Consider the following 19,945-nt stretch of genomic DNA (forward strand, 5'->3'; position numbering starts at 1 on the left):
GTCTCATATTGCCTAACTCAGAGTGGGTCATTTCTCATTCCACACAGATCTACTTCACAGGAAAAAAAGCTTTTTGTCTTCTGGGCTTGACAGCCCAGACTGACTCCACCAAAGTTGCCATGGAGACCACAGGGACTTGGGAACTGTTTAGGTAGTGGACCATAGATGAACCTCTGTCATTTTAATTAATACATGACTCCTAGATTATAATTTATTGTTCTCAGATTTCTGACTACATTGACAGCTAGTGTACCTTGGCAGCTAGAGAGCAGACCTAGCTCCTTACCCTAAGGTAATCCACCACCATATTTATTCATTAATGAATTTGTTGACTAGCTAAGACTGCCAGATTTCTTACAGACTTCACAATGAATGATACACAGGTTCAGATGTAAGCTTTCATAGATGTGACCTGTTGCTTCCTTACCTAGAACTTCAGTTTCCAGCAACTAAATGCTTCGTATTTCCTCCTCTAGCTGTGCCGCTGTCCTAACATTATTCGATAGAGTTCTTGTGGATTTGCCTAACCCTAATGAAACATTTTACTATGCAATCCAACTGTGTAATCACAAATTCAAATTTTAAATTTTCTTTGATTGTCTTTGAACTAAATGTAAAGTGTTTCTCGTGCTGAATCCACACTATAAGCTATCATGCTCAAATATAAGTTTCCCTTGGTTGTCTTTTAACTATAGACTTAAGATATTTCTCGTGCTAAACTATATGATCCAACTATATAATCACAGGCTCAAATATAAGTTTCCTTTGATTGCTTTTAAGATAAACTTAAGGTGTTTTTGTGCTGAATCTACATTATCAGTTATCATATATAAGTTTCCTTTGGTTGTCTTGTATCTATGGACTTAAGGTGTTTCTCTTACTAACAACTGAATCACAAGGTCAAGGTTTTGAGTTTCCTTTGTCTCTCAAATATGGATTTAGAATTATTTCTTTTTATGCTAAATTTATATATATTCAGTCTCCCAGACAGAAGGAAAAGCCTTCTTGCTCCTTCTGCTCCACAAAAGTTTTTTGTCTTCCCTAAGCTCATCTTAAAGACTGTTCATGTTGTTAGCAAGTTTACCTCTTTTGTAAATGTATAAGCTACAGGAAACCCACTCAGATCTACTTCTCATGGACTAAGTAGACTCCCTCCAGATAAGTACACCTGCCAATCAATAACCTAAGTTCCTACCTGTCACCTATTTTCGAAGCAATTTCTTCCTGTGTCCTGGAATTGGGACTCACCTAACCACCCAACCACCAGGACCTAAGGGTTTCAAATGTACTTTCAAATGTTCACCTAAGAAATAATTTCTTTCTCCCAAACATACTTAACTTTATTCTCTACCGTGTGTGTGTGTGTGTGTGAACATACTTAACTTTATTCTCTACCGTGTGTGTGTGTGAACATACTTAACTTTATTCTCTACCGTGTGTGTGTGTGTGTGTGTGTGTGTGTGTGTGTGTTTCAGCATCTTGTCAAGTCCAGACATTTACTGCATCCAGGACAGCTCAAGAGAAACAACTCCAATCTTCTCTCACAGACACAGATGCTTCTACTGGGTCCTGGACATCAAGGAAGCAGCCAACTCTCCTAAGAATGGACCATAGGCTATTTTAGGCTCTCTCTCTCTCTCTCTCTCTCTCTCTCTCTCTCTCTCTCTCTCTCTCTCCTCCTAAAATGTTCAGAAAAGGAAAATGTTAAAAATTATTTAAATCCCACAAGTCATAGCCAATTTATTACCCCTAATAAGAATATGTAACTGTGGTCAAGCCATAATTTGAACTTCATTCTCTTTATCAAGCAGAGACAGTGATGTCGAACCTCCCAGCACTGGGGAGGTAGAGGCAGACAGATCTCTGAGTTCAAGGTCAGCCTGGTCTACAGAGCAAGTTCCAGGACAGCCAAGGCTACACAGAGAAACCCTGTTTCAACACTCCCCTACGAAGACTATATTACTACTATACAATAATACAGATTATGCATATAGTACAGTGTGATATTTCAGACTGTGCATATAATGTATACTTATGAAATCAAGGCAATTAGATGCACTCTGAACTATAATCACTCTACTATGCTGTAGAAATAAAATATATTTTAAACAAAAAAGATACTAAAATAAAGTCCAAGTATGACAGACTGAAAACATGAGCAATTAATAAAAGAAGCCGGGGGTGCCTTTGTTTTGGGGTGTCAGTGTGTTTGTGGAAATCATACAGATATTAGATTTGCTTGATCCTCACACTTTTAGTACACATGGGGAAGCCAACATTTTGCATTTAAGTGTGAGGTGAATGTCAAATTTTAGTTCATTGTGAGATGAACCACAAAACTAATGTTAAACAGATGGACACTGCCCCTCTGAAGGACTCTGTGTGCTGTTTCCTGATGGGCTGGGCATCGCTGCTTTAGTCATTAGAGGAAAGGACTGCTTAACAACAGGGGTAACTAAGGATGGACAAACAAGCTCACCAAGGAAGGGACTCTGAGGCTACAGAACAATCTGAATCCACAGGAGACAAAAACACCAAGAAACTTCAAAACAAGGAGGCCCTGGTTTCAGGAGACAGTTCCCCAGGGAAAGAACTGCCACACGATGTCATCGCACACAGAGCTTTCACGTGTCAGAAATGGATAACTACTAGTGACCTGGTGACCTGATGACCTGGTATGTACTAAGGGGGTGTGCAATGCTTGGCAAGCACCTTTTCATTGACACCTGCACAACCCCAAGAAACATAAAAAATGACATTTTTGACATATGGGGCACAGGTGCCCAGGGGACTAAATTCTTTCCCCAAAGTCCCAATTAGGGGCTACAACTCAGTGTAAGTGTGTGTCCTTACAAAGCTTCCCCCACCCAGTAGGCAAATAATAACAGTTTGGGGGACAACTAAGATCAGGAAGGGAGATGAGTTCCTCCAGATTGCACCTCTAAACTAAGGTGCAAGAGAATCATGATTTTCAGTGCACCGTGATACCCGATGGTGCGTACCTACAGTCCCCTGCACGTGAGAGACGGAGCCAGAAGGATTGCTCCCAGTGTAAGTGTGACCAAATATACACGCATGAAAATGTTGCAATGAGTTAGACATGTTAGTTCAGCCTATGATCCCAGTACTTGGAAGGTGGAAAACAAGGAGGAAGGAAGGAGAGGGGAGAGCTGTCACGGTGAAGCCAGACCTTTGTGACTAGTAAATGTTAGTAAGAACCTGGAACTGGAGATGGCTCAGTTGGGACCTGCGTTCTGGTCAGCAGCACCCACATAAAGCACCAGGAACACTTACAGTCCCACACAGGGGAGCAGAGACAGGAGGATCTCTGGAGCTTGCTGACCAGCCAGTCTAGCCAAAACAGTGAGTTCTAAGTTCAGTGACAGGTTCTGTCCCAATAACTAGAGTGGAGAATAACAGAAGACACCTAACATTGATCTCTGGCCTTCACAGGGTCATACATGCATGAGAATCTGCACCCTCACATACACACAGTCACAGCCACATACAGACACACACACAGGCACACATACAGATACACACACAGGTACACATACAGACACACACAGAGGCACACACAGACACACACACAGGCACACACAGATACACACAGGCACACATACAGACACACACACAGGCACACATACAGACACACAGACAGTCACACATACAGACACACACACAGGCACACATACAGATATACACATAGGCACACACAGACACACACACAGAGACATACACGTGTACACATATAGACACGCCTATACATACACACAATTACAACAAGGAATTTTAAAAAGAAACCAAAAGAATGAATTGTAGGGTCTCTGGATGATATTGGGGCTCAGAAAACAACACCCCAACATTTAACAGCTGACATGCTAAGTGAAAGGAAACCCAAGGCTTGAGGAGCTGAGAGTCAAGCTGTCCCCAGGCTTCCTCTCCTCTCACCCTCCCCCCACAGGAGGAGGCTCCCTCTGAGATCCCCATCCGAGGCTGAGGAAAACTCTTCAAAGAAATGCCTTGGTCTTGGACTCATTCCCTAGTGTCTTGTTAACAACGAGGGGAAATTAGTCACAAAGAGACTGAGACCAAACAGACTTTTTCCTTCTATTCTGGAGCAGCCCCAGGGATGTTCTCAGAGGCTCTGTGACCAACTTTGTCCCCACACAGCCTGCCCCCTCTTTCCCATATCTTGTCCCAGCCCTCTCAGAACTCAGAGCATCCCTATCCCAGACACCGCCTTCTCCCATAAGTCACAGACAAATCCTTCTAAACAGAGTACAGCCTCATTTCTCTCTCCCTCTGGGGAGAAGGGGCCAAAGAAGTTTCTGGATGTCCCTAGGTATCAGGTAATCCCCTCTACTACTTCTTGCACGAAATAAACACAATCTTTTTTTGTTCCTGATAATCTAGTGCCATTTTGTTTCCAAACCTGAGATCTGATTGTCCCTAGCTTCTGTGGGTTGGCTGCCTGGTTTTGTATGAACGGCTAGGATCCACTCTCAGCCCTGTGCCACGAGCGCTTGTGTCTACCAGAGCCGGGGTACAGTGTCTGCCCGACTTGCGTCTCCCGCAAGGATCCTCAGAATTGCCACATGCTGCTCTCTGTGGTGACTAGCTTTGTGTTTCTTTTCACTTTCCTAACCTCTCATGAAAGCCTTTATCGGCAGCACAGTTGTGAGCATTAGGACGAGTAGTTTAGGACACGTTTAGGTGCTATAATAAAACCTCTGTCCTCAGATTAACAGCAGCAGGTTCAGGAGAGACATTTGCTGACTTTGATAGTTTAAAGCGGGGAAGACAGTACATGCTCTGGGCTCATGGGTCTCTTAAAAGAGCAGTGTTTTCTGTCTTGCCCCCACCATTCTTAGAGGATCTTCATTTTTATACGCAAAACTGGCTCCTCCCCCACAATGTCACTCAGCTTGTTGGCTCCTCCCCCACAGTGTCCCTCAGTCTGTTGGCTCCTCCCCCACAGTGTCCCTCAGTCTGTTGGCTTCTCCCCCACAATGTCACTCAATCTGTTGGCTCCTCCCCCACAGTGTCACTCAGTCTGTTGGCTCCTCCCCCCCAGCATCACTCAGCCTGCTGCTGATACAGCAGTGGTTCTCAGCCTTCCCAATGCTGCGACCCTTCATGCTCCTCATGTCGTGGTGACCCCAAACTATAAAATTCTCTTCATTGCTGTTTCATAACTGTAATTTTACTACTATTATGAATCATAATGAAAATATCTGTGTTTTCTGATGGTCTTTTAAACCCCAAAGGAGTCATGACCCACAGGTTGAGAATTGCTGTGCTATAGGGAAAGGGAATATGGCCAGAACATGGTTTCCTTTCAAAGCCACCCACGCTTTATTGGCCGGAACTTGACCACATGTGCTGGTCAAGACTGCTAGGGAGGCAAGAAAGACAACCCAAAGCTGAGAGCTCATGCGCCTATTTTAAATAGAAAAACTGTCTTCTGCCCTCCTCCCACATCCGGTTGTGTCTCTGTCAGCCCTCTCCTTCACACGTGACTGCCAAGTCTCCAGCCTGACCACAACCTGGATGGTCTCCCAAAACCTCCGTTGCTTTCCCTCTCCTTCAGGGGGGAGGGGCAACATCAGTCCTTCTAGCCATTCAGCCCTCAAATTCTGCATCATCATGAACTCTCACTTTAACCCCTGTTCCCCAGCCTGTGATGAACAAGCCTCCCTTTCTTCTCAGGCCAGGGGCTGCTGTTAACCCCCGACTCACTCTGCTTCTAGGGCCCTTACAGTCACAAGTTTCAAAGTCGGAACTAGGTCACAAGGCTTTCACTTGACTTGATGCAGTTAGTTTGGACTCAGAGGTAGCAGTCACAATCTGGGATGCCGTGAGGGTACCTCGATTGCAGTGATCTCTCCACATCTGGCTCAGGCTATTATCTCTGCTCTTCTCCCCCTTCTCATCTGTGCCACAAATCCCACCCATCCTGCAAGGTACAGTCTCCTCTAGGACTTACACAGGGAGACTCCCTGCCTCCCAGCTTCCACAGCCTGGCTCTTAAAAACTCTGTTTGGGTTTTAGTTCCAGGCCCCACCCAGCTCTGAACCCTTGTTATATGTACCCAGATGCTTTCTCTGGAGGGACAAGCCTGAGCCAAGCTCCCTGGGTCCATTCACACTGCAGAGTCTGTGCTGATCTCTCCTCCCAAACACTCACTGTGTCTTCTGTTGTGACAGCTCTTTTCTATGTGTCCTCTCCTACTACAACCCGAACTTCGAGAGGGTAAAGGGTTCCTGAGGAGGAGGTGGCACCCAGGGTGGTGGCTGAAGTCTGAAACTTGTGTTATTTTGTACTTTAGCCCCTCCCCCTCCACACACATACTGGCTGTCAGCATGACCCAGAGTCATCTCCTCACACCAGTTCCTGCCTCACAGAGAGGCCACGGCCCTGTACTATAGGGTTGATATCTACAACCTGATCCAGGCTTTAAAAATAACCCAGAGGTCTGACCCACTGAGAGCCTTTCCAGGATCTTCCAGATGGGCAAACACTTCCGGACAGAAGCTGTGTGTATTTAAAAACGTCGGGAAACAGCCTCTCCTGCCACTCCCTGCCACCAGAGCTGTCTGGGGACTTTCCTCTCAAAATTAAGCCTCTTTAGCTTGGCTTTCTGCCCCTCTGCTGGGCTATTAGTGTAATGGCTTCCACATCTCCTTCTGCTTCTTAAGCAGGCATTGGATGGAACTGCTGAGGTCACAACCAGGAGATGAAGGGAAGAGCCCCTGAAAGCTCTCTGGGTGAGCATCCCTTCACCCTGCCTCCCAGCCACAGCCCACAGGAGGGGGCCATCAGCCAAGAACCACAACAGGATGAGCCAAGGCCACCGTGGACCCTTCCTCACCATCTCTGCTTTCCAACTGTCTCTCCTCCCAAAGTCAGGGTAGGTGGGCAGTACCAGCTACTGTTTCTCCTGGGAAGCTGTCACTGGAGGCATAGTTGGGTGTGCAGGGGACTTTGTCTTCCTGGCTAGAGCCAGAGCCTCATCCTTAGTCAAAAGGAGACTTTCAGCTTCAGTGTTGGGAACATGAACAACTCAGCACTGGGTGGGGAGTGGGGACAGACAAGGGGGCTAGGGGTAGGGCTTAGTGGTAAAGCTGGTGTGGGGAAGGAGTGGATTATCTTTTTTCTTTTTTTTGGTTTTTTTGATTTTTTTGAGACAGGATTTCTCTGTATAGCCATGGCTATCCTGGAACTCACTCTATAGACCAGGCTGGCCTCGAACTCAGAAATCTGCCTGCCTCTGCCTCTGCCTCCCAAGTACTGGGATTAAAGACGTGCGCCACCACTGCCTGGCAAAGGGGTGGATTATCAACACCAAGACCACGGATAGGAAAATGTAGCTCTGATGGTGGAGTGCTGGCCAGTACACACATAGCCCTGGGTCTGATTCCCCAGCACTGCAATAAACCAGATGTGGTGCCACATGCCTGCAATCCCAGGAGGTGGAGACGGAGACAGAAGGGTCAGAAATGACTACATGAGACTGTCAAAAAGAGGAAGGAAGGAAGGAAGGAAGGAAGGAAGGAAGGAAGGAAGGAAGGAAGGAAGGAAGGAAGGTTGGTTCCTTGGGTCAACACATTTCCACCCTTGGGCAACCCTAAATAAAACCATCACCACCACTATCACAATCCAGAAAGAAGAGTGAGGGATATAGCTCACTGGTAGAACATGTGTCCTTTGTGTCATAAGGTCCTGGGTCCCAGCAGTAGCATTGGGGAAGAAAATCCAGTAGCTAGACTGTGGGTAGAGTCAATTTATTCCAGAGAGAAGCCTAAGGCAGGTAAGTTTGTGTATCTGATTCTCCTCCTCACTAAGTCTGTCAGGCCGACTAGGGACTGAGACAGCATTTAGAGCCAGACCCCAGGTGTTCCTCCTGCCACCAGTGCTTCTGTCTGCCTGTGCTACGGTGACCCAAAGAGTCCACTTTTCATCACTGGGCTCCTTGCTAATCGCAGTAAAGGGAAATGGTGAATCTGTCTTCTACTTGGTCTCCCTGCCTCCAACCCACCCTATAACTTCCAGATTGATCTACCCTCTGTCTTTCTCTATTTATTTTTATTTATCATACAAACAATGGATTTACTGTCACATTTTCGTCTTGTGTTTTTTGTTTTTTTTTTTTGAGGGGGTGTGTTTGATTGTTTTGAGACAGGATCTGATTCTATAGCCCAGACTGGTCTGGAATTCACTGTGTAACTAGATTGGTCTCCTACTCAAGGTAATCTCCTTGCCTCAACCTCTTGAGTGATGTAATGATGTATAGCATGAATTTGGTTTCTTTAAACACACAGAAGTGTTATAGGAATAGTTTTCATTTTAATTCCAAGTGTGGGATATGGGGCTGCTTCAGACTGTCCACAGCAGCTGACTGTGATTTGCCTCATGCTCTAGCAGGGATGTGATTTTGCCAGCTGCAGATAGTTTATGCAAATGTATGACATTTGAAATTCTGGGGACTCTTGAGAGGGTATAAAAAGTGCTAGCGAGCCTGCGGTGGCGCACGGCTTTGGCGCCCGCCACGAGAGGGCTGACATGACCGGCTTTCCAGGTTTGAATCCCCGTGTGACTCTCAGGGAGTCTCATGGGGAAAAAAAAAGTTTTTGCCAGGCAGTGGTGGTGCATGCCTTTAATCCCAGCACTTGGGAGGCAGAGGCAGGCAGATTTCTGAGTTTGAGGCCGGCCTGGTTTACAGAGTGAGTTCCAGGACAGCCAGGACTACACAGAGAAACCCTGTCTCGAAAAACAAACAAACAAACAAACAAACAAACAAAAAACTAGAGCCCTGACAGGAGCATGGTGGCTCTTCCTTCTCCTTGTCCTCCTTCTGCTACTTCTGGCTGCTGGCTGCTGTTTGCTGGTTGCTGTTGGTTGTGCTTTGTAATCATTTGTCAAGTGGTGCACAAAATGATGAGAAATTAGATGTCCTGGTGGAGAAGATCAAATTTGCCCCAAGGAACTCGATGTCCCTAATCAGTAAGACCCTACATCCACCTTCACTGTGATGTGTTCTACTCCCGAAGGAGCTTTCTAAACAGCTGCACCAGAAGCCAAACTTTATAAGGAGCCCTGCAACCTCATTACTCTGAAGACTGAGATAAAAGCACATGGCCAGCCTGGGCTACGTGTAGTAAGACTCTTAAGACTCTGCCTGAGAGATACAAAGGAAGAAAGATGAGAGGGAGGGTGGGAAAATTACTCAAGTGTCACGTGCAGGTTGTTGGGCTGCAGAACAGACTCTTGCTCCTGACCAACTGTTCTGCACAGAGCTCAGCCCCCAAGCCCAGACTTCAGCCTGGCATTCTATCGCCTTTACCAGCTTATGGTGCAGAATCCAGTGGTTTTTAATGTATGCAGAGTTGGGCAACCATCACCATCAGCACAATGGATTTTAGAACATGCTTCTTCCACAACACTCTCTACCAATAGCAGGCATTTGTCCCCTTTGTCTTGTCTTTTTGTTTTGTTTTGTTTTGTTTTATTTTGTTGGTTGTTGGTTGGTTGGTTGGTTGGTTGGTTGGTTGGTTGGTTGGTTGGTTTTTTCGAGATAGGGTTTCTCTGTGTGTCTCTGGCTGTCCTGGAACTCACTCTGTAGATCAGGCTGGCCTCGAACTCAGAGATCCACCTGCCTCCACCTCCCTTTGATCTGCTAGAATTAAAGGCTTGTTTCACCACCGCCTGGCCATTCCTCATTTCTTTAACCCACTCACTGGTGCTGCTCCAGATGTAACAACCACCAGACCACTGTGTGTTCCTCAATGAGGTTTCAAAATATGTATTTATCTTAGAAGTCTATATTTCACTTTATGTGGCTGAGTGTTTTGCCAGTTTGTACGAGTGTGCACCTGATGCCCGCAGAGGTCAGACGAGGGCACAAAATCCACTGGAACTGCAGTTGGGGATGGTTGTGAGCCACCACGTGGTTGCTGGGAACTGAACTTGAATCTGCTGCAAGAACCAGTGTTCTGAACTGCTACTGTCCAGCCCCACCCCCTTTTAGGTGGTGACAACCCACAGCTTCACAGATGCCACATGGGCCCTCTACCTGTGAGCCACTGCCCAGCCCTTTGGGTCTCGTGTTTGCCTCTACTGGATACTGTGTGAGTGGAGTCACACAGCGTGTTGCTTTCTAGATGGTTTATTTCACTTAGCGTGCTTTATTTTGCAGAGGAATGGTGGCAGTCAGTGGAAAGGGAGGTTTTTTTTTTTTTCCTGCAACACAATCTCATGTAGCTGAGGCTGGTCACGAATTGCTGATCTATCTGCCTTCTCCTCCTAAGTGCTTGACTTAGAGGCTTGAGCCACTGCACCCAGTTTAGCAGAATGTTTTCAAGGTTCATAGTCTTTTAGTAATAGCATTCCGGGAATCCTGCCATTCCATATGAAAGCACGGAGACCTCAGGACAAGTTATGAAGGGTGTCTACTGCAGAATACCTCATAGGGAAAAGAAAAGATAAAAAGGAAAAGAAATTGTCAATGCCATGAATGCCCACTGATAGGAATGTGTCCCTGAGAGCACACACACCCATACACATGCACACTCAAACACACACATCACATACTACCAAAGAATTCAAGAATGAGTTAGTATAATGCTTGTGGAATTGTAGACAACTCCTTGAGCCAAAAAAATCAAGGCACAGGATATAATGGTCTAACCAGTGGGATGAATTGCAGGGCTGAGAATCCTACCTATAGCCTTACCCATGGGAGGCAAATGCTTTACCACTGAGCTATGTCCCTGACCCTCTAATCTAATTTTTGATGAGTCAGCTATTTTTTACAATTTATTATTTATTTTTATTTCATGTAGATGAGTGATTTGTCTGCATGTACGTGTATTCATGCAATGCCTACAGAGGCCAGAAGAGGTTGTTAAATGCCCTTCAACTAGAGTTACATTTGGTTGTAAGCTGTTGTGTGGGTGCTAGGAATCAAACACAGGTCCTCTAGAAAAGCATGCGGCGCTCTAACCAGCTGCCTTTCCAGCCCCAAGCCATTTTTAAGAACATTGTCCTTTGTACCTAAACTTCATGCCTAAATCTGGAAAATCTTAAGCTGGGTTTAAAGACACCAGAGACGAATTCCTTAGGTCAGAAATCAGTCAACAACTCTCAGATGCCGCAGGACAATCTCCCTCATATGTGTGGACAGTTTTTACATCTGTATTTGAAGGTTAGTCTTCAGTCAACTCGACTGGATTTAGAATCACCTAGGAGACTCATGAGGTCAACTTGTTGGTGTTTCTTTCTGTGAGAGGAGATTAACCAATGAGGAAAACCTATCCTAATGTGGGTAGTAAGGACAGCATTGTGGGCTGGGGGTGTGGCCTGGATAAAGGGGCAGGAGGGGCTGGAAGATATGGAGGAGCCAAACCTACTTCATCTTGGGACCCGCCTTCATCTTAAAAGAAAAAGAGTCTGAGAATTTGACCTGCAGCTGAACTGAAGCTTCACCCAAGTTCTAGGAAGGACCCCACAGCTTGTCCTTGGCCTGTACCCCAGAGCCACTCCCCAGCTACTTCCTAACAACTGCTAATCAAAGATTAGTCTGATTGCCTCAGACGTACTTTCAGATCCTTTGTGATTGTTTATGGTTTTGTTTCAGAACACGCACCTGTCAGCTTACAATAGTCATTCAATTAGATGCCTGCCAGGCTGGAAACCTCCTTGCTTGTTCACCATTTCCTATAAACCCTGTTCCACTGAGGGCTTGGGGCTGCTTCACCATCCTGTCCTGCATCAGCGAGAGTAAGCCCAACCTGGAGCTTGACACAAAGAGACCCTAGTGCAATTGCATCAGTGTCGGCTCCTGGGTGGTCTATTGGGGGTCATGAAATGGGTGCAACAATACAGCTTAGTAACAGAATGATTGCCTCATGGGCATGAAACCCTAGGTTCGACCCCTAGCACTGCAGAGAGAGGAGAGAGAGAGAGAAAGAGAGAGAGAGAGAGAGAAAGAGAGAGAGAGAGAGAGAGAGAGAGAGAAGCAGAGACAAGGGAGGATTGGGATTACACTCAGTAGTGCTGCACTTTCCTAGAAGGTACAAGAACCTAGGTTTAGAGCCGACCACACCCCAAATTTCAAGAATAAAAATAATAAAATAAAAGAGGACAGAGCCCCCTCTCCCCAAGAGCCGGCTCCACTTTTGATGCTGAAAGTCAGACCCATGGTCTTCTCTGCTGCAATAAACCAAAACCTCCAAAACCACAAGCCAAGACTAAACCCTCTGGGGAGGACACAGCCTAGTGGGTCAGGAGCTCACTGAGCAGACTTGATGACCCACGTCAGATCTCCAGAACCCACGTAAACAGTGAGAGAACCGACTCCTGAAAATGCCAACTGCAGTGTGCGTACCCACACACTTGCCATATATACACCACTGTAAACAAATGAATAAATGAATAAGTAAGTAAAAATAAATGTCTTCCCTTTAAGGTGTTTCTGTCAGGCATTCTGTTACAATGACAGTAAAATAACTAATATGGAGTACATACACACAGAGACCTGGGTTCAATTCCCAGCACTACAACTTAAAACATTTTTTTTTCAACATAATATTTTTATTGAGCCTTTGGGAATTTTACATCATGTACCCCCATCACACTCACTTCCCAGTCCTTCCATGTCCGTCCCCACCCTTGTGACCTCCCCTCCAAAAGAAAGGTTTAAAAACAAACAAACAAAACAAACAAAAAACCAAGTCCTATTTGTGAGATCTACATCCTCACAGGAGCATGGTCAAACTCTCAGCGGCCTGCCCTGTAAGCAGAACTCAGTGGCTCCCCTCCCACACCTCCACAGGAAGCCATCAAGTGTGGAGCACCAACTTCAGCATCCTTAAAGAGAGGTGCTTGTTCTGTGCAGAGCGTTCCTGCAAACGACACGGGCATTTCTTTTTTCTTTTTTATTTTTATTTATTTTTTTAAAATTTATTATTTATTTATTTATTTATTCATTTATTTTTTTTTTTTTTTTTGACATGGGCATTTCTAAAAAGCCGCTAGACTTCGTGCAGGAAATACAGCAAGCCCACAAAGAAAAACAATACAAGAGCAAAAGTCTTTGTGTGCCCAGGACAGCTTGCTTATTCTGGGAAGTGGACCGGCTTCAGCTTGCTTTTACCGGGAAGTGGACCAGCTATGCTGCACAGACTAAGCCCAGCTTCTGGAAACAGACTAAATGTACAAAGAGGGACGTTCAGTGTTCTAAGTATGTTGAGCCTAACTGCAGATCTAAGGGAATCCTGCCCATTAAGAGACTTTAATGTTGGGCTCTGTGGCTCACACCTTTAATCTCAGAGCACTGGAGGCAGAGGCAAGCAAATCTCTGAGTTCAAGGCTAGGTTTGTCTACATAGCAAATTCCAGATCAGTCAAGGGCTACATGGTGAGACCCTGTAACAAAAGACCAAAAAAAAAGTATCTGAGCCTTCTTTCCCAGATAAGTGTAGTTACCAACCCTCGTCAGAGAAGCCTCTCTTCCCAGCAAATGGAGATCACCACAGAAAACCACAACTGGACTCAATGATCAACAGATCATGGGGGCCCAGCCCCAGTGGACTATCTACATCAGAGCAGCTGCATCGGTGCCTTGGGGGACATTGCAGAAGATGGGGCTGATGCAGGCAGTAGATGCAGTAGACCAGAAAATCAGGCAATCTGCTGCAAACAGGAGGTCTAGAAATGGCTGCATAAAGAAGGCCAGAACAATGGCCAGATCAGTGGGCACGTTAACGTGAAAGGAGACAATCAAGGATCCCCAGCCCCAGACAAAGAGCAACTAACAATTACTAGGAGACAGAAATTAGCCTTCCCTAGGGATTGGTGTCCTATGCAAATTGATCAGCCCTGAAATCATATACACACCAACAAAAACAGACTCCACTAGCTGTATTTATATATAATTGGTCTTTCACATACACACAACCATATGTATGTAACAATAATAAAGAAAAAGAGGCTATTCACCTGAGGGGAGGCATGAAACGTGGTCCAAGGAGGGTAGCTGGGAGGGGCTGGAGGGAGGGAAGGAAGGGGAAGTGATATAATTCTAGTTCAGTTAAGAATGTATCTTAAAAATTCTTTTTTTTGTTGTTGTTGGTTTTTTGTTTGTTTGTTTGTTTTTCTAGACAGGGTTTCTCTGTGTAGCCCTGGCTGTCCTGGAACTCACTCTGTAGACCAGGCTGGCCTCGAACTCAGAAATCCGCCTGCCTCTGCCTCCCAAGTGCTGGGATTAAAGGCGTGCGCCACCACTGCCTGGCATCTTAAAAATTCTTAAGAAACAGGAAAGAGAGAGTGGTGAGCATTTGAACTTGGAGGAGATTAGGAAAGCCAGAGATCCAGTTCTAACTGCTTTTGCTGTGAAGACAATCAAACCATAAAGCTGTATTCACTTAAAAATAAGGTGAAAGAAGACCTTTCCTCTGGCAGCAGCCCTCAGGTGAGCAGAGATGGGTGCATACAAATACATCCAGGAGCTATGGAGGGAGAAGCAGTCCGACGTGATGCGCTTTCTTCTGAGGGTCCCCTGTTGGCGATACCGCCAGCTCTGCGCTGCACAGGGCTCCCCGCCCCACCCGGCCTGATAAAGCACAAAGACAAGGTTAACCAAGGTTATGTCATTTACAGCATTCGTGTCCACCGTGGTGTTAACCAGCTGAAATTTGCCCGACGCCTTCAGTCTGTTGCTGAGGAGAGAGCTGGGCACCATTGTGGGGCTTTGAGAGCCCCGAATTCCTACTGGGTTGGTGAGGATTCCACATATAATTTTTTTGAGGCTATCATCATTGATCCATTCCATAGAGCTATCAGAAGAAATCCTGACACCCAGTGGATCACCAAACCAGTCCCCAAGCACAGAGAGCTGCGTGGGCTGACATCTGCTGGCCGAAAGATACACAAGTTCCACACTATTGGTGGTTCTCACCGTGCAGCCTGGAGAAGGCGCAGTACTCTCCAGCTCCACCGTTACCGCTAATACACGTGATTTTTTTTTTTTTTTTTTTTGGTTTTTCGAGACAGGGTTTCTCTGTGTAGTCCGGGCCGTCCTGGAACTCACTCTGTAGACCAGGCTGGCCTCGAACTTAGAAATCCGCCTGCCTCTGCCTCCCAAGTGCTGGGATTAAAGGCGTGCGCCACCACGCCCGGCTCTACACGTGATATTTGTAAAATGCATATCCCATAAACAATTTAGGACAGTCAAAAAATAAGAGGGAAGAGGTGTCTAAAGGCAATCAAAACTCAGATCAGTGTGCAGCACTGTAGGCGTGTACTAAAATATCATAAAGAACACACTAATGCATACAAGGAATACATGCTAGCCCAAAATAAAATCCTAGCAGCAGCAACAACAACAAAATCAACCAACCAACCAAAGCTAGACATAGCAATGTAATGCCAGTAAGTAGAGGCAGGAGGATCGTGTGTTCAAGGATACCCTGGGTTGAATAGTGTGAAGGGTAGCAGCTCACGGTAGAGTGTGTGCTTTGCATGCCCTGGATCTGATCTCCAGCACCAAAAGTGGGCAGATGGAGAAACAGGAAGAGAGATGTGTTGACAGAGGAGATTGATGTGTCTGCAAACCAGGAAAGGCCTTGATGGCTGCCAGCTACCAGAGGCCAGGAGCCAGCTCTGTAAAGGATTCTCCCTCAGAGTCTCCAGGGAACCAGTCCTGCTGGCCCCTAGGGCTCAGACTTCTGACCTTTGGAACAGTGAGAGACCAAAGTTTTCTTCCAAGCCATCGAGCCTGTGACCATTTGCTACAGCAGCCTAGAAAACCAATGCACTCACTGTCCAAATATGGCTGCTGTATTGCAATCATTATATTTCCATGTCACAGTATTCAAATAAGAAAGACAGGATGAGAACAAGGAAAAGCTTTTTTTAAAATTAGAAGATTTTTGTTCCTTATTGTTTAACTTGTTTTTTTAAAGTTTATTTAATTTAAAAGTAAATTTTATTTCATTTTGAGACTGGGTTTCATACAGCTCAGGCTGGCTTGGTACTTGATGTACAAAATGACTGGCCCTGAACTCCCGGCATTCCTGCCTCGACCTCCCAAGCTCTGCAGTCACATTCCCAGCCTCTGTTTGGTTCTTGTCTGTACTGTGTGTCCAAGTTATTCATTCACTCACGTATCCAATCAACCATTCAGTGAGTGCCCCTCAAACTGAGTGTCTTAGTTAGGGTTTCTATTGCTGTGATAAAAACATCATGACCAGAAGCAGCTTGGGGAGAAAAGGGTTTGTTTCCTCTTGCGGCTTGTAGTCCATCATCCCAGGAAGTCAGATTAGGGACTCAAGGCATCAACCTGGAGGCAGGAGCTGATGCAGAGGCAACAGAAGAACGCTGCTTACTGGCTTTCTCCTCATAGTTTGCTCAGCATGATTCTTATAGAACCCAGGACTGCCCGCCCTGGGGTGGTACTGTCCTCCATAAGATGGGTCCACCCATACCAACCATCAGTCAAGAAAATGCCCAGGCTTGCCCAAAGGCCAATCTGGCAAGGATCATTTCCTCATTTGAGTTTTTCTCTTCCTAAATGAATCTACCCTGCTGTTTCAAGTTGATATTAAAACTAGCCAGCACACCTTCTTAACAAACAAAAGAAAAATAAATAGATGGCTCCCTGGGTAAAGCACTTCGCATCCAAGTGTGAGGACCAAAGTTTGGGCCCTTAGCATCCATGTGAACACTGACTGGGTATCCCAGTCCTGGGAGGTACAAACAGGATCCTAGGAGCAAGATGGCTACTTAGACTAGCCAAATCGGCAAGCTTTGAATTCAAGTGAGAAGCCTTGCTTCAATATATAAGATGAAGAGGAATCCAGGGAGACCCCCAACGTCAATCCCTGAGCTCTATGTATATGTGTACATGTGTGCATGCCCACCTGGACACACATGTGAACACACATGCATATATACCACATACACACATACAAACCATTTTTTAAAGAAAGGTTTCCATTGGTATAGATAACCAAAAGTTCAGAAGATTTTCAAAGACTTGAGGCTCCAATGTTCTCATGAGAAGATGGTGTTTTGCCCCTTGGCTATGCTATCTCTATTCAGATAGCTCCTTCTCCTCAGAGGCATAGTGTCCTCCATCCATCAAAGGCTCATATCTAGTTTCTTGGACACCAAGGGATAAAAAGGCTTTCCTGCCTCATCCTAAACTATCCTACAGCATCTCAAAGGGACCTATAGCTGTGCCATGTCTGTCTGGGGGTAGTTGTGCAGAGAGCCCAGGCCAGGGTTCCATGGATGCTCTTGGAGTCGAAAGGAAGGAATGCTGCAGACTTGCCCTTCACACAGCACAGATGCCTGCTCCGACATCTCTGAATGTCTGGTGCCACTGTGGACACCAGGAGACTGGTGTGAATCCTTCACTCTGACTATACTCCTGGGAGACAGCGACCTGAGAGGGAAGGAGAGACCCCGCCTGCAGTGAGGTTAGCCACACCATAGATACATGGCAGTGACTGGGACCCTTGAAGGTACCACAGGGAGCCACACTGAGGAATTGCCTCCTGTCAGGTATGGAACCCTTAACCACCGAAGAAGCAGAATGGTGGGCATTAGCCACGTTGTCTGCTTCTGTGTTTCATGTGTACCTCACACATTAGAAGTTGTGAAATGAGATGCCACCTGGCTCACTTGTGACAAATGGTGTCAAATGTGTCTGAATGACACTGTGGTGACACCCTCAGTTTACACTGAACAACCTTGTGATATTGGTCTACCAAATATTAACTAACCTTACCAAGGGAAGAGCTAGTGAGCAGAGAGCATGCTCCCAAACTTGTAAGCATCCTGTTGGTGTGTTTCCAAGAGGAGGACATTGCAGATACGATTCGGCCTGGGCTGGGGAAATGTGGCTCAGTGGTGGGATGTTTGTCCAGTAAGCATGAAGCTTTAGATTCTCCCAGCACTGGGAAGAGAATGATTGTGACCTCAGAAATGACAGATCTGGGCTGGGGAGATTCCTCAGTGGGCAGTTATTGTCCTGGCTAGGATTTGAACCCAGTGCCTCAGGCACCCTGAGCTGTCTGTCGCTGAGCTGCCCCGGATGACTGTACAGCTCTATAATCTGTGAGACGCTCACATCCAGATCCCAAACCCTGGCTTTTGTACACAACTGGTTTCTCACAGACTGTGACACACACTGCTGTGCTGGACTGAAGCCAGTCCCAGAACAGGCCAAGAGACCAGTGCTAGGTTCTGGGGACTTGATGTGAGTAGAGAGGGTGGGGTGGGGAGTGGGGGTGGGTAGGAGTGGGTGGAGTAGGAGGAGTGGTGTTTGTTTTGCCCTACAGCTGTGGTTTTCAGTCTTCCTAATGCTGAGACCCTTTAACACAGTTCTTCATGTTGCAGTGACCTTCAACCATAAAATTATTTTCATTGCTAGTTCATAACTGTAATTTTAACACAGTTATGAACCATTGTAGCAGGATATTTTCCCCGAAAAACTTACAATGAACTCAGTAATTTGGGAGGAGCTAATGTGGGAGGAGGGAGAGGAAGAGGAGAGGAAGAGGAGGAGCTAAAAAGGAAGAGATGTAGGAGCCCTGGATGGCCACGCATGTATGAGAGCAGTCCTGGGTAACAACTTATATCTAGGTTAGTTAATTGGTTAACACTTCTAAGTGTGTGGGCATCTTGTTATTTGAGCATTACCAAACATATAAAGCTATTGGATAATCTTTATGCATTAGAGTCTCATTTCTATCGGGTACTGTGTGGATGGCGAGATGGTCTGGGCTCAGCCAAACATTGTGGAGACAGCGTGGAAGATTGGTAGAGCCATCTCCCACGCTGGCATCTTGTGGGTGGCAGGGCCAGTGTCTCTGGCTGCCGGAGCAATGGCAGCAGTGAGAACATGCCGCTGCTCGTGACCTCAGGCCTAGCCTAGTCGTAACAAAAAGCCAGTTTGGGTGCCTCCATATTAAATATTAACTGTAACAAATCATTCGCCACTTAAAGGGGTCACAACCCACAGGTTAAAAACCACTGTCCTAGTGAAGTCCTTATCAAAAGGAAGAGAAGAGCATTCTAATGGATACCCTAGTAATGGCACAGTGCTGAGGGGCCTTCGGGGATTGTTGGAGGACAAGGTTCACACAGTGAAGTTCTCTGCCCCAGGCTGTTTCCCCAGACACACAAGTCAACACAACAGCTGAACACACCCTTCAGCTATCTGCTCATTTGGAGAATGGAAAGTTAAACACAGCTCATACTGCATTTGAGAGACATCCTACCACTAAGATTCCTTGACCATCTGTGTTGCTCAAAGGCTTCCAAGAAAGCAGCACGTGGCAGGCTGGGTGTTAGAAAGCTGGGACACTGCAGGGTCCTTCCCTGAATCCTGCACTTGGATACTGCCATGCTTTAGGTTTTTTTTAGTGCTTGACAGTCATTAAACAAATATAGGTCAGTAGAGTGGTGGCTCAATTCCCAACACCAAAACAAAACCCCAAACAAAGGATATGAAGACAGACCTGGTGTAAGGAGTTTATGTGGGAAAGGAAGGGAGTGAGGGACTGGAGAAGGGGTAGAGGCAGACAGATGGGGGCAGAGCCATGAGGGCAGGAGAGCGGGGACAGAGGAGGAGGAGGAGGAAGAGGAAGAGGAAGAGAGAGAGAGAGACAGAGACAGAGACAGAGAGAGAGAGAGAGAGAATGTGCTGGGGTAGTAAGCAGTCCTTTTTATATGCCACCTGCTGCATCACCTGCACCTGGTGGCAGGTAATGGTGGCAGGTGATGATGTAAACAGTTGCTAGCTGACACCTTGTATGAGCAATGTCATAGAAAAACATGAAGAACCAAAAGGGGTATATGTGTGTGTGTATATATATATATATATATATATATATATATATATATATATATATGTGTGTGTGTGTGTGTGTGTGTGT

At 46.0% G+C, this 19,945-nt stretch overlaps 1 pseudogene; it reads left to right on the forward strand.

The window, feature by feature from the left end:
- Positions 1-14,482: 14,482 nt before the first annotated feature.
- On the forward strand, positions 14,483-15,009 carry LOC117719038 (large ribosomal subunit protein eL15 pseudogene; annotated as a pseudogene).
- The last annotated feature ends 4,936 nt before the right edge of the window (positions 15,010-19,945 follow it).

This window comes from Arvicanthis niloticus, chromosome 13, assembly GCF_011762505.2.
Source record: "Arvicanthis niloticus isolate mArvNil1 chromosome 13, mArvNil1.pat.X, whole genome shotgun sequence".
Classification (NCBI taxonomy): Eukaryota; Metazoa; Chordata; class Mammalia; order Rodentia; family Muridae; genus Arvicanthis; species Arvicanthis niloticus.